The following is a 16,208-nucleotide window of genomic DNA, read 5'->3' on the forward strand; positions in this document are numbered from 1 at the left end:
ATGTGGCTGCTGGCTCCTCACTTACCTGTTCTTGTGGTGCCAACAGCATTTGGTGCGGATTTCTTTGCAGTTTAAGACACTTTTTATTCCATATTTTCCACACTGACTTGGCTATTTAGGGACTTTTCCCCTATTCTGTGAAAATTTATCAACTTCCTTGAAATTTTATTTATTTAGAGACAGGCTCTTTCTACATCAGCCTGATTGTCTTGGAGCTCACTGTGTAGACCAGGTTGATTTGAATTCACAGAGGTCTTTACTATAGTTTTCACTTTTTCCTCCATGAAAATATCACTATTGGGATGGATGCAATGGAGGGGATGGAGGGATGGAGCAAAACAACTTATACATATTAAACAAACAAGTAAGCAAACATGCTTGCTCAGCAATCCTGAGCATGCAAGTTCAAACCCAGCACCTTTTAAGAAGCAAGGCATCCTGCTCATGCCTGTAGCTCCAGCTCCAAGGAGAGTGGAAGCAGGGGGCTGCTGGCTTCCAGCCTAGCCAAGAAAACAGGAACCCCAGGTAAAGGATTGCCTCAAAAGAGGTGGGGGTGGGGGAGCTAGCAAGGACTGATAGATGCTAGCCTGTGTTCCTGGATGAATCTCACTTGTACACACACAGACACACACACACACACCTGCGGTTTTTAAAAAAATATATTTATTTTATGTATATGAGTGCTCTATCTGCATGTACACCTGCAGGCCAGAAGAGGGCACCAGATTTCATTATAGATGGCCATGAGCCACCATGTGGTTGCTGGGAATTGAACTCAGGACCTCTGGAAGAGCAGACAGTGCTCTTAACCTCTGAGTCATCTCTCCAGCCCCATGTGGGTTTGTTGGTGGTGGTGGTTTTTCGAGACAGGATTTTTCTGTGTATCCTTGGGTGCTCTGGACTAACTTTGTAGGCCAGGCTGGCCTTCAACTCCCATAAATCTGCCTGCCTCTGCTTCCCAAGTGCTCGGATCACAGGCATGCGCCATCAGGCCTGTTGTTGTTGTTGTTTTTAAGGGTAACCGACACTTAAGAGGCTGAGGTAAGAAAATGTAGAATTTTGAGGACAGATGGCACAAGCCTTAGTTTCAGCACTCAGGAGGCAAAGGCAAGCAGATCTCTGGGAGTTGTAGGATAGCCTGAGCTACATAGTGAGTTCCAGGTCATCTAGGATAGCCTGAGCTACATAGTGAGTTCCAGGTCAGGCAGCACTACCTAGGGAGACTGTGTCTCACAAAACAAAACAAAACACCAAACAAACAAAATCCCAAGGGGCCAGCAAGTTAGCCCAACAGGTCAACTTCCAGGTCACATACAGGACAGACTGAGTCCTGCATGTTGTCTTCTGACCTCCACCTGCTTACTCTGTGTGACACCCCCACACACATACATACACAACTGTGTGACACACCCCACAGACATATATACACAACTGTGTGATACCCCCAACATATATACACAACTGTGTGATACCCCCAACATATATACACAACTGTGTGACACCCCCACACATATATACACAACTGTGTGACACACCTGCACATATATACACAACTGTGTGACACACCCCACAGACATATATACACAACTGTGTGACACCCCCAACATATATACACAACTGTGCGACACACCCGCACATATGTATACAACTGTGTGACACACCTGCACACATATACACAACTGTGTGACACACCCGCACATATATACACAAATGTGGGATAAATAAGCAAATGTAATAAAATAATAGCAAATTTTACAATGTGAAACTACACCTTTTTCTAGTTGAGCTTTAACAGCTCTGTGATGTGCTTAAACAAAGCCCCACCTAGGAATGACCTTGACCTTGCTGAAGGAAAACCTGCCCGTGTGATCGCCTACTGCCCACGGATAAGTCCTGTTACTCCAAGCCCCTCGTGTCTGTCTGTGACTGCGGCCTTGTTTGAGAATGATGCTGGGACAGATGCTATTGAGTTAAGATGAGGTCATACTTGGACAGGATGGTTTCTAATCCAATGACAGATGTCCTTATAATAGAGGGAAATTCCACGTGCTGATGGAAGCCGAGACTAGAGTAATACGTCAGGCCAGCATACTCCAAGGATTGCAAAAACCCACCAGACGCTGAACATAAGCAGAGGGGACTCCTCTCCACGATCCTCCAGAAGGAACATGGTCCTGCTGACCTGACTTCAGCTGTCTCTCCTGGAGAACTGCGAGTTGATGCGCTCCTGGTGCTCTCTGTGTGCTTATGACACACGGCGACTTGTCGCAGCCCCTAGGAGCACAGTGCATCATTCTGTTTGCAAGGAGAAGGCAGAAGTGTGTCCTTCCATTGGCTGGTGTAAAGATGCAGACAACTGGCCAGAGGGTCAGAAGAGAGGAAAACAGAAGGTGTGGTGTAAAGGAACTACGGGAAGAAGGTGTGTTGATGGGTCGTTCTCAGCAAGGACACCGCCTGTAAGATATTTGTGCTCGGGGGAGTGGTCTTTAAATCCCACGCCTTTAAAGCCCAACACTTGGGAGGCAGAGGTGATGGATCTTTGTGAGTTCAAGGCCAGCCTGGTCTACAGAGCAAGTCTAGAACAGCCAGCACTGCACAGAGAAACCCTGTCTCAAAAAAGCAAAAAAGAAAGAAAAGGTATTTATGTCTTCGTGGGTGCGCACCAAGGGAGACTTGCTACAAGGATGCTCTCGGCAGCCAACAATATAATACCGTATCCGTATCAAACAGTCTTTCTGTTCTTACTCTGTGGACTTAAAGTGCCGTGATGCAGGGATGGAGGTTGGGCATGTACTCAAAATGTAGACTTCCTTTTCCCCCCCCTCCTCCAGACAGGGTCTCTCTGTGTAGCCTCGGCTGTCCTGGACTCACTGTGTAGACCAGGCTGGCCTGGGATTAAAGGCATGCACCACCATGCCCAGCTCAAAACGGAGACTTCTTACCGAGGGTGAGCAAGCTAACACTGTTGCTGGGGAGCCTGATCTGTTGGCAGACAGCAGCCCAGAGACAACCATCTTCTCCACTCTGCACCTGATTGGTGCGGGACGCAAGTCTCTCTACCGTCTTTTATGTAACAGACATTCACTCAATTTGTGGGGGCTCTCATTACCCAACCTAACCAACTAAGGCTTCTTCTCCAAGTGCTATTTAGTTTGGGGTGGGATTTTCAAGCTAGGGATTTGAGGAGATGGGGCTGGTGATGAAACAGAACCTTTAAAGACAGGACTCTGTCTACAAGCCTCAGTGTTTGCGTTCACAGCCACTTCCTCAACAGTGAGAGTACCCAGGTCTAGAAACTGGTGAGACCAGGAGAGACGGTCATGCATGAGCCGTCCTCTCAGAAGGTTCCTTCTTCTGAGTTGCCCTAGCAACTCTGAGGTTTTCTGTTTAATTTATTCCCCCATGAATTCCACCAGGGTGCAGCCATGTAGCCATGAGATGCTACCACTTGCCTTTTTTTGGGGTTTTAGGTTTTTGGTTTTTTTTTTGGTTTTTCAAAACAGGGTTTCTCTATGTAGACCGGGCTGGCCTTGAACTCACAAAGATCCCTAAGCCTCTGCCTCCCAAGTGGCAGGGATTACAGGTGTGTGTTACCACGCCTGGCCCCACTTGGCCAGGAAAGAAGGTTTTTATACTGCTGGAGTGACTGATCTCAACCAGCAAGAATCCTAACCGCCTGGGGGCACCTCTGTACCACCAGCGCAGGGGTGTGTCTACACAGGCATTTCCAGGGACATCGCCTCCTACTTCAGTGCCCAATAGGCCTTACTAATAGAAAACTGTAACAACAACAACAACAAAAAATCATAAAGAAATTAAAAAGGCAATGTCTTAAAGTTTAGGTCACTTTATAGGCTAGCAAGCCAGCTAAACTCCTAAGGACAAAGGAACTAAGAAATAAGTAGTGGAAAGAGGAAGTGTGGGGGTTGGGAGAAGCTGGAGAGATGGCTCAGCAGGTAAGAGCACCGTCTGCTCTTCAAGAGGTCCTGAGTTCAATTCCTGTCAACACATGGCTCCTGACCATCCAGAGTGAGATCTGATGCCCTCTTCTGGCCTGCAGGTGTACATGCAGATAAAGCACGGTATACATAAAATAAATAAGCAATTTTTTTTGTTTTAATTTAAAGAGAAAAAAAATTTGAAGAGACAGTAACAGCTCTGCAACTCTGGCCTCCAGATCAGCAACAAAAACAAGGGTTATGGTAGTTTTGCATGTGTTTTCATTATATGTGCATTGATTGATAAGTGTTAATCATTTTCTTTTATGTCCATTAAAATTTCATATTCAGAACTGGGCATGGTGGCGCACGCCTTTAACCCCAGCACTGAGGAGGCAGAGGCAGAGGCAGGTGGATCTCTGTGAGTTCATGGCCAGGCGGGTCTACAAAGTGAGTCCAGGACAGCCTGGGCTACACAGAGAAACCCTGTCTCAAAAATAAATACAAACATTTATATTCAGGCTGTTGGAATTTAGTTTTATGTCTTAGACTTTGGGAAATAGAGTATCTAGTAGAACTATACCTGAAATTAAAAGTAAGCAGTAGGTGGATATGGTGGGGTGCGTCCCCCACTCTCAGCACAGCTGAGGTGTAAGCAGGAAGGCCAGGAGTTCAAGGCTCGAAGCGCTATAGGAAACTCTCTCCTCCACCAAAACAAAACAAAAACAAACAACAGGGCCAAGGAGCCGAGGACGTGGCTCAGTAGGTTAGGCCCCTCCTTGTGAAGCCTCAGTTTGTTTGATCCCTAGGACCCCCCAGGTGGAAAGAAAGAATTCCCTCTGTCACCACCCCACCATCTCAGGGTCTCAGGCATTTGATATTTGGTCCCCTGTAGGTGTAGCTGTTTGGGGACAGTTAGGAGGTGGGCCTTGCTGGGGGAAGTGTGTCAGTGTTCAAGTCACTTTTATTTTACTCTCTGGACTTCTAGTGAAATATATAGAACTTAGTTTATCACGTTAGCCTCTGTGGGGGTGTATGGTACTAACTATTGAACCGCAGAGCTGTGCACATGCTCTACTGTGGAAGAGCGCCCCACCACAATTTTAACCACTCTTGCTTGTCATGAAATACATCCATAGTTTGTGCAACAAGCACTGTGCAACACCCAACTCCACCAGTTTCTCTGCCTCCCCAACTGAAATTCTGTATGAGTTAAGCAACCAGAGTCCGTTGCTCCTCTCTCCCTGGCCTGTGGCAGCTGTCATCCCACTTTCTGCATCTATGAATTTGACTGTTGTGGCTACTTTATGTAAGTGCAATCAGATAACCCTTGCCTTCTTGTGAATGGATTTTGGGGGGAGTTAGGACGATTGGGGACTGAAGCCAGGGCTCTGCACATGCTAGGCCAAGGGATCTACCACCGAGCCACATTCTGAGATTCTATGTAAATGGACTTTTTTTTTTTTTCAATTTATGTGCATTGGTGTAGGGGTGTTAGATCTTGGAGTTACAGACAGTTGTGATCTGCCATGTGGGTGCTGGGAATTGAACCCAGGTCCTTTGGAAAAGCAGGCAGTGCTCTTAACCACTGAGCCATCTCTCCAGCCCCATAATTGGACTTAAAAAATATATATATTTATTTATTTATTTTTGGTTTTTCCAGACAGGGATTCTCTGTGTAGCCTTGGCTGTCCTGGACTCATTTTGTAGACCAGGCTGGCCTCGAACTCACAGTGACCACCTGCCTCTGTCTCCCAAGTGCTGGAATTAAAGGCGTGCGCCACCACGCCCGGCTTATTTATTTATTTATTTATTTATTTATTTATTTATTGGTTTTTCCAGACAGGGATTCTCTGTAGCCTTGGCTGTCCTAGACTTGCTTTGTAGACCAGGCTGCCGCGAACTCACGGCGATCCACCTGCCTCTGCCTCCCAAGAGCTAGGGAAACTTTATTTTACCCTGCATGGTGGTGCAAGCTTTAATCCCAGGACTCAGGAGTCAGAGGCAGGTGAGTCTCTGAGTTTAAGTCTAGCCTGGTCTACAGAGTGAGGTTCTAGAACTTCCAGGGCTGCACAAATAGACCTTGTCTCAAAAACGAACAGATGAAAAGATTTATTTTATTTTGTATTATGTATATATGTACTTTGCGTGTAAGTTTGTACATACTTGATTTTATGATGTGTATATGTATTGTGCGTGTAAGTTTGTACACACTTTATTTTAGGGTGTGTATATATAGTGTGCCTGTAAGTTTGTACACACTTTATTTTAGGGTGTGTATATGTAGTGTGCCTGTAAGTTTGTACACCTTTCACCTCCATTTTTCCCTTCTCTTGCTGCTGAACTTTTCTTTGCCAGTTTATGCAACGCTAGGCATGATCAACAGAGGGCACTCAAGAGACACTGCGGTTACCCTTCCCGGCAGCTGGTTCCCAAGGGGTTTGCTATGGTGCTGAGCACAGGGTCCCACCATGTACCTCAGGCTAACCTGGAGCCTACTATTAATTACTACTATTTCTTAAATTTCATGTATAATTTAGCTGCAGACTGGTTGCCTAACATAAGCAAGGACAACCCCCAGCACCACAAAACACATAATTAAATAGTAAACAAATAAATTTACATGTTCTGTGTCCACTTCAATTCCTTCCGCTCAAAGTGTCCATTGTATTAATATTTCACAATTTCCTAGATTTCAATTCTGAGTTGTAATTGATCTGTTTTTCCATTTCTCTTTTCTTTGTTGTTTTTTGTTTGGTTGGTTGGGGGGTTGGGTTGGGTTGGGTTAGGTTTCAAAACATGATTGCTCTGTGTAGTCCTGGCTGTCCTGGAACTCACTCTGTAGACCAGGCTGGCCTCAAACTCACAGCCTCTGAGTGCTGGGATCAAAGGCGTGCCCGGCCACATCTGGCTCAAAAAATATTTTTAAAGTGTATATTTGTGACTAGGAGTGATGGCGCGTGCGTTTAATCCCAGCACTCGGAGGCAGAAACAGGTGGATCTCTGTGAGTTTGAGGCCAGCCTGGTCTACAAAGCTAGTCCAGGACAGCCAAGGCTACACAGAGAAACCCTGTCTTGGGAGAAAAAAAAAGTGTGTAGTTGTGTGATAAATCTTCTTATATTTTTAAGCCAGATAGATATGACAGTTTCATTATGCCCCACACCTGTGTGTATGTGTGTGTGTGTGTACATGTGTGCTGTTGTTTTCTTGAGGCAGTTTCATTAGAGCTGGCCTCCAATTCATTACATAAGGGAGGATGACCTTGAACAGCTCCTTATGTAACTGAGAATGACTTTGAACTCCTCACCTTCCAAGTTCAGGGAGTAAAGGTTTGTGGCAACACATCTGACTCTTCCGTTTCTGCCTTTGATGATTCTACCTTGTGGCTCAGGTTGGCCTCTCTCTCACAAACAAGCCGCAGTCTCTAGCTGTTGTGTTCATGGCGGGGTCTGACAATTGGACTTTAGATGGCTGTTTATTTAGAATTTTGAATTATTTATTTATTTATTCACTTTACATCCCATTCGTAGACCCTTCCCTTCTCTTCACCCGGTCCTACCCTCCCTCCCTGTTCCCCTATCCCCCCTCCCCTGTTCCTCAGAAAAGAGGAGCCCCCTCCCACCCACCCACCCCAGCACATCAAATCACATCAGGACTGAGTGTGTCTTCTTCCCCTGTGGCCTGTCGAGGCAGCCCCACTAGGGGGAAGTGATAAAAAAAACAGGCAACAGAGTCCAGGTCAGAGACAGCCCCCTCCCCCTTCCTAGGGGACCCACATGACCCTGAGCTGCCCATCGGCTACATCTGTGTAGGGGACCTGGGTCCAGTCCAAGCACGGTCCCTGGTTGGTGCTTCAGTCTCTGCAAGCCCCTCTGGGCCCTGGTAGACTGATTTTAGAATTTTAAGTGTAAAATTCTAGGCTCAGAGCTTTCCTGCTCTGTCTTGTAGCATTTGGTAAATACTACCGTCTTGCAGCCAGTGTGCCTTTGAGAAGTCTGACACCGCGTTTGTTTCTAGAAGGTCTCAGAATGTCTTCTTTATCTTTGATACTCTTACATTCCTCCATACTGTCTCTAGTGTGGACTTTCCTTATCTCTTCCCTTTGGCACTTGATGAATCCTTTCAACCTGAAACTGGACTCCATTATTTATTCTTATGCCCTTTTTCCTTCTCTGTCTTAGAACACAGATTCCTGAGCAGCGGGCACAGCCTTGCTTCCTTTTCACTTCTTTTCCGGACGACTCCTCCTCCTCTTCTTCTTTTTAATATTTATTTATTTTCTTATTATATATACAGCACTTTTGCTTCCTGTACACCTACAGGCCCAAAGATGGCATCAGATCACATTACAGATGGTTGTGAGCCATTGCTGGGAATTGAACTCAGGACCTCTAGAGGAGTAGTCAGTGTTCTTAACCTCCGAGCCATCTCTCCAGCCCCCGGCTCATCTTCTGTAAGTGCTCACCTTTGTGTCTCTGGGCTCCATATCTTCTTGCTGTAGTTTATTCATTAGCATTTGCTGCATTAGTAACCATTTAGCTGTTAGATTTTAGAGCAGGAATTAGCAAACTACAACCTACCACACCTGTTTTCACAAACAGCACCATAGAGGAGTGCTCAGTCTCACAGTGTGCACGCTGTCAGTGCTCAGTCCCACAGTGTGCACACTGCTGTGCTCAGACCCACAGTGTGCACGCTGTCAATGCTCAGACCCACAGTGTGCATGCTGCTGAGTTCAGCCCCACAGTTTGCACACTGCTGTGCTCAGCCCCACAGTGTGCACGGCTGTTGTGTTCAGCCCCAAGGTGTACATGGCTGCCAGTGCTCAGCTCCACAGTGTGAACACTGCTGTGCTCTGGTGTTATTAATAACTAAGTACAGTGCTTGTGAGAGAGCCTAGGTGGCCGATGAAGCTTACATTTTTATTAACTGGGTGTTCACAGAAAGCTCAAAGAGCCTGGTGGTGTCACTCAGCTGGTAGAGGGCTGACCTAACATGCTCAAAGGCCAGGGTTCGATCCCCAGCACCTCATGAAGCTAGCCATAGAGAGCACAGCAGGTGGAGGCAGGGAGTTCAGCAAGAATCCAAGGACATTTTCCTGCTACATAGGGGGTTCAAAGCCAGCCTGAGCTACATGAGGACCTATTAAAAAAAAAAAAAACAAAGCAAACAAACACGCAGGCTTTAGTGGCACATATAATCCCAGTATCAAAAGGCCAGGCGGAAACAGGTGTTATCTCTGAGTTCAAAGCCTACCTGACCTATTTAGTGAGTTTCAGGTTTCAGGCCTGTAAAGGCTACCTAATAAGATTTTTATCTCAAATAAAATAAACTTGCCTCTGCTTCCTGAGTGATAGGATTAACGTGTGTGCTACCATACCCAGCTTATTTATTTATTGTTTTGGGATTGTTTGTTTGTTTGAGACAGGATTTCTCTGTGTAATAATAGCCCTGCCTATCCTGGACTCGCTTTGTAGACCAGGCTGGCCTCAAACTCAGAGAGATCCACCTGACTCTGTCTCCTGAGTGCTGGGGTTTTTTTGTTTTGTTTTGGTTTTTTGTTTTGTTTTCTGAGACAGAACTTGTGACACTTTTCATTTATACAAATGCCGACATGGTCCCTTATTTATTTTTCTTCTGTTTTGTATAGTTAGGGCAGTATGCCCTCAGTCGTGATATATATGTTATATTTATTCCCTCATCAGTACATAAAGCTCCCTTGTCCTTTGTCATATTTGCATAATATTTCTCAGTATGTATCATAATTTTATTAGTCAGATAGAGGTTTCAGTTGTTTGTAGTATCTAGCTGTTAGCAAACTGATCTGATCTGAAACCTTGTAAATATGTTATTCGGAACATATGGGTATCATCAGTGCTATAAGTCAAAGAACACACACAATTAGAATTTGGCAGTTTAGCCAGGCACTGTGGCACACGCCTGTAATCTCAGCACTCTGGGAGGACAGAGGCAGGTGGATCGCTGTGAGTTCGAGGCCAGCCTGGTCTACAGAGTGCGTCCAGGACAGCCAAGGCTACACAGAGAAACCTTGTCTCGAAAAACTAAGAAAAGAAAAAAGTCTGGAAGCCTGGGGTCTCAAACGACCTCCTTAAGAGGAGTCTTCAGACAGCACTGTGGAACACAAATCAGAGAGGGGAGATAAGAGGTGGCCGGGCAGGGAGCGAGTGGGCAAGTGTGGCATCAGCAGGAGCTGGCACTCCGGGCAGAGCTCACACTCATTAGAAAAAGTGATGCCAGCTCGCCAGGAACCAAGTTTCCTGCAATGTATTCCTGACCAAAGTCAAGATGATGGTTCTGTCATGGTAACCAGGTATGCAGGCCTCATGTTTGCATGTCCGCCTTCCAGGTACTCCAGATTTCCTCTGTCCACCGAAATCTATACCTGGCTTTCCTGTGTCCTTAACTCCTGGCCTTGGAGATTCCGACTGCCGCCTCGCTGGTAGTTCCGAGCCTTTTTCATACAGCAGTCAGAGCAATCTTTCCACAACGCAGCATAGTCAAAACAAAACCAGGGGCTAGAGAGATGGCCCGTGGTGGTTAATAGTTCACACTGCCCTTTCTGGAGAGCTATACTCAGTTCCCACCACCGCTGGGACCTCCGTTGGCACCAGGCACACACACAGGGCACATATAACACACATGCAAGCAAAGCACTCACACACAAGAAATCAAATAAACCTTTTTACAACAGCCATCTCCTCCCCAGCTCATTGAGGATGAAAGGACGATGCCTTCGGCCGCCCTTCACCATCAGTCTGGGTGGCCTGACCCTACCCTTTGGCTCTTAACTAGTGGTGGCTAAGGATGGTACCCAAAACCTTGCACTGCTAAGCAGGACCCTCCCACTGAGCACCATGCATCCTTGGCCCCTGTCCTAGTTCTTACCACTTTCTCTGATGATCTCTGCCTTGAAGTCTTGTTCTTTCTTTTAGTTTGGGGCTTTTTTTATATTATATTGAGAGCCGGGCGTGGTGGCGCACACCTTTAATCCCAGCATTCAGGAGGCAGAGGCAGGCAGATCATTATGAGTTCGAAGCCGGCCTGGCCTACAAAGCCAGTCCAGGACAGCCAAGGCTACGCACAGAAACCCTATCTTGAAAAACCAAAAAAATAAAATAAGATAAAATAAAATAAAATATCGAGAACTTAAAGTGGGGGGGTGGGAGGGTGAGAGAGCTGGTCCTTCCTATAGCTCCCCACACAAGGCTTAGACCAACCCTTCCTTCCCTCCTTCGGTTCAGTCTCCTCCTCATCTTAGCTGCAACCTCCCCGAAGGATGGTGGGTTGGTTTCTTTCCTTCTCATTTGGGTCGTCCGCCAGAGGGGCAGCTACTCTTAACCACTGAGCCCTCTCTCTCCAGCCCCCCCCCCCTTTTTTTTTTTTCAAGACAGGGTTTCTCTGTGTAGACTTGGCTGTCCTGGACTCACTTTGTAGTCCAGGCTGGCCTCGAACTCACAGCGATCCACCTGCCTCTGCCTCCCGAGTGCTGGGATTAAAGGCGTGCGCCACCACGCCCGGCCAGCCCCTTGTTTTTATTTGAAGACAGGGTCCCCCTTGCAGCCTTGTCTGGACTGAAGTCCATACTGTAAAGCAGGCTTGGAGACTTTCCTTCCTCAGGCTCTGATGAGCTGAGACTGTAAGCACCAGCACCACCAGGCACATGAGATCTGCCAGGCTCAGCCTCTCAAGGTTAGCTTCCTTTAAAAAAAAAATTATTTATTAATTATGTATACAGTGTTCTTTCTGTCTGCATGTACACCTGCAGGCCAGAAGGTCTGTGTGCACCAGATCTCATTATAGATGGCTGTGAGCCACCGTGGGGTTGCTGGGAATTGAACTCAGGACCTTTGGAAGAGCAGTCAGTGCTCTTAACCTCTGAGCCACCTCTCCAGCCCAAGGTTAGTTGTCTCATGGCGAGCCTCTGCTCAGCCTTCTGCAAGTCCACGCCATCTGAGTCATCTACACAGAGATCTGGTGTAAAACAGTCCAGAGTGCTGTTTAAGGCAGTCGGAAACTGGTCACCACAGAGCTTACAAGACTTCAGCCGACAAAACAAATGACTGTCTATGTTGTGATGTCGCGCGTGTCATTTTCTGGTCCCCTTAGACTACTCCGGTGTTTGGGGGAAACAGCCTGTAAGCCTCTATATAAGTCCCAGGGGGTTCTCTTGTTTGTTTTTAAGTAAAAATCACAGGAGAAAATTATCAGAAAACACCTCAGGAGAGTCATATGAGGCATGAGCTGATGGAAACCATCATTGTATCAAAAGAGATGATTTTTTTTTTCCCAATTAGTTTGCGGTGGATTTTGCTTGTTTTTTGTTTGTTTGTTTGTTTGGGTGCTTTTTTGAGAGGGTTTCTCTGTATAGCCTTTGCTTTCCTAGACTCACTGTGTAGACCAGGCTAGCCTTGAACTCACAGTGATCCACCTGCCTCTGCCTCTCAAGTGCTGGGACTAAAGGCGTGCACCACCACGCCCGCCCCTGTTTGTTTTTTATTATATATATATAGTGTTCTGCCTGTTTGCCTGAAGAAGGCACCAGGTCTCACTCTAGATGGTTGTGAGCCACCATGTGGTTGCTGGGACTTGAATTCAGGACCTCTGGAAGAGCAGAGCAGACAGTGCTCTTAACTTATTTTTTTTTAAGATTTATTTATTTATTTTTATGTATACAGTACTCTGCCTGCATGTACACCTGCAGGCCAGGAGAGGGCATCATATCACATTCTAGATGGTTGTAAGCCCCCATGTGGTTCCTGGGAATTGAACTCAAGACCTCTGGAAGAGCAGTCAGTGCTCTTAACTGCTGAGCCATCTCTCCAGCCCCAGTGCTCTTAACTTCTGAGCCATTTCTCCAGTCCTCTTGTTTGATTCTTTTGTTTGTTTGGTTGGTTGGTTTTGGTCTTGGTTTTTCGAGACAGGGTTTCACTGCGTAGCCTTGACTGTCCTGGACTCGCTTTGTAGACCAGGCTGGCCTCGAACTCACAGGGATCCGCCTGCCTCTGCCTCCCAAGTGCTGGGATTAAAGGCGTACGCCACCATCACCCAGCTCCTTGTTTGATTCTTAAATCACTGATGCTAGAGACTTGCTTTAATCTAGAAGAAATATAATCAGAAATGGGTGTGATTCCGTTGTCATTAAGGTTAGGCCTGAGCCAGGTGTGCTGGATTAGTGCTGGGCGTGGTGGTGCACTCACAAGCCTTTAATCCTAGCACTCAGGGAGGCAGAGGCAGGCGGATCTCTGTGAGTTCGAGGCCAGCCTGGTTTACAGGGCAAGTGTCAGGACAGCCAGGGCTACACAGAGAACTATATCTTGAAAAAAAAAAAACAAAACAAAACACAACAAAAAACCAAAATTATCAGTCCTGGCATGGAGGTGCATGCTTCTGGGAGACGTGAGCTCAGACCTTCCAAGCCAGCCTGGGCATACAGTGAGCTCCTGTCTCAAAACAAACAACTGCTGGAATTTTCACTGAGTGCACTAAAAAGTGTAATTGAAGAATCTCTGTGACAAAGAAGATGGACGTGCTGGGGGAACGGTGCGGGTCTGTCATCCCAGCACCTGGGAGGCAAATTTGAGGCCAGCCTGGGTCACTTCCTGAGTTCCCAGGTAGCAAGGGCTACACAGTAAGAGTGAGAGTAAGACTTTATCTCAAAAACAAAACAAAAGCAAGGACGTGGAGGATATGTTAGTGATCTTAAACACCTGCAGCTTATTATTATTATATTATCATTTCTGTTTTTCAAGACAGGGTTTCTCTGTGCAACCTTGGCTGTCCTGGAGTCACTTTGTAGACCAGGCTGGCCTCGAACTCGTATCAATCCGCCTGCCTCTGCCTCCCAAGTGCTGGGATTAAAGGCTTGTGCGTGCACCACCACGCCCAGCGCTAATCCTTCTTTTACACATATTTATTATTTATTGGAAGGAGAGAGGGTGTGGGTGTCCATGTGAAAGTCAGAGCACAACCTGTAGCTATCTTGGTTTGCCCCTTCCACCCCATGGGGCCCAGGGACTGAACTCACATCGCCGCACTTGGTGACAAGTGGCTTAACTCAGTGAACCATCTTCCCTGCCCGGGAATTCTCAGTTCTCCTTCCTCAGACCGTCAAGTGCTAGGATTACAGGGATTCAACACTGTGTCTGCCTTTGTTTAATTCATTTAGATTATGACATAAATTGAAAGGGAGACTGAACACTGAATATGGCTCAGTGGTAGAGCTGTTGTCTAACACGCACTCTGCCCTGGATTTGATCTGCAGCATCTCAATTTATTTATTTATTTTTTTTTTTAAAGCTGGATGTTGTGGCACGCGCCTTTAATCCCAGTACTCATTGGGAGGCAGAGGCAGGCAGATCTCTGTAAATTTGAGGCCAGCCTGGTTTCCAAATTGAGTCCAGGATAGCCAAGGCTACACAGAGAAACCCTGTCTCGGAAAAACAAAAACAAACAAACAAAAAAACCAACCAACCAAACAAACAAACAAACAAAAAAACCACAGAGAAAGCCTCTCTGGAAAAAAAGAAAAAAATATTTTAAAATAAGCAAATAAAATAGCCTGCATCCTGGCAGTGTAGAACATGGTCTGGCAAAAAAGGGGTGAACAATAACATTTACTTATTTGTTTTTATGTGTGTATGCGTGTGTGCCTGTGTGTTTGTAGTTTAGCTGTGAGCATGTAATGTGAAGGTTACTGAACAATCTTCAGGCTCTTGCCTCTCGGCTTGTGGAAGCAGGATGATGCCTGTTCCTGCTGCTGCCCTGGACCACGCAGGCGATTCTGTTTCCCACATACTGCCTGGATGTGGGGATGCTGGCATTGCAGGTGCACACCAACCACTGCATCTGGCTTTTTAAAAAAATATTTTATTTATTTTCATTTTTTGTGCATGGGTGTTTTGCCTACCTATAGGTCTCTGGGCTACCTGTGTGCAGTGTCCACGGAGGGCATCAGAGGCATCAGAGGCATCAGACCCTCTGGAACCTGAGTGGCAGATGGTTGTGACTGAACCCAACTCAGGGCCCTCGGGAGGGCAGCCACTGCTCTTAATCCTGAGTGACTCTTAAGCTGCTGCAAATGCACTCCGCAGCCCCCACCGCCGGACAGGGTTAGCCTTGAACTCACAGATACGCTGCCTCTGCCCCCTAAGTGCTTGGATTAAAGGTGTGCACCACCACACCCAGCTCAAAAAAGATTTTTAAAACCACTTATCAGCTCTGGGCGTGGTGGCGCAGGTCTGTAATCCCAGTACTGGAGAGGCAGAGGCAGGCGGATTGCTGTGAGTTTGAGGCCAGCCTGGTCTACAAAGCAAGTCCAGGACAGCCAAGGCTACACAGAGAAACCCTGTCTCCAAAAACCAAAAAACAACAGCAACAAACTTACCATTACTGAGAACAGATAACAGTTTCTCTCAGAAAACTGTAAGAAATCCAAACACCAGAGGTAACTCCTTTCCCACCCTGTTCAGATCACTCTAACATTTTCTTTTGTTGTTGTTGTTGTTGTTTTTGTTTTTGGGGGGGGGGTTGGGGGCAGGGTTGAGACAGGTTTTCTCTGTGTAACAGTCCTGGCTGTCCTAGACTCCTGGCGTCTGCCCTCAGCACTGTACAGTCGGCACAGCACCACACGGCTGTAATTCTAGCTTTCTGGAAGTGGAGGCGGCAGGACCAGAACCCTGCGCAAGGCCATCCTCGGCTACTGAGTCAGAGGCCAGCCTGAGCTACGTGACAGCATGTTTCAAACAAATAAGCAAACATTTGGGAATAACAAAAGTCACTGCCCCATTTTCCAAAGCACATCAAATATCAATTTTTTATCCTCTTATTTATTTATTTATGGTTTTTAGAGACAGGCTTCTCTGTATAGCCCTCGCTGTCCTGGACCTCTCTTTGTAGACCAGGCTGGCCTCGAACTCACACTGATCCTGAGTGGTGGGCTTAAAGGCACCACACCCGGCTAAATTTACTTTTGCAGTCAAGAAAATTAACACAGTCTCACCGAGGGGCCACAGTGGAGAGGCAAACACTGTACCACTAAACTGTAGCCCCTATATTTTGGAAAACAATAAATGGGAAATAAAGCATAGTGGTCAATAAAGTGTTTAATTTGGAAATGCAAATATTTATCGATCCGATTTTCAATTTTGTGGACAGTGAAGGTCTCATGAGGGGCAAAGCAGTACTTAATGGGGGAAAGGGGAGGGGAATCAGCCAGCTTTGGAGGGCTCAGTTTTCATCCATTATACTCA

This window comes from Acomys minous (assembly GCF_964271855.1).
Source record: "Acomys minous genome assembly, chromosome: 15".
Classification (NCBI taxonomy): domain Eukaryota; kingdom Metazoa; phylum Chordata; class Mammalia; order Rodentia; family Muridae; genus Acomys; species Acomys minous.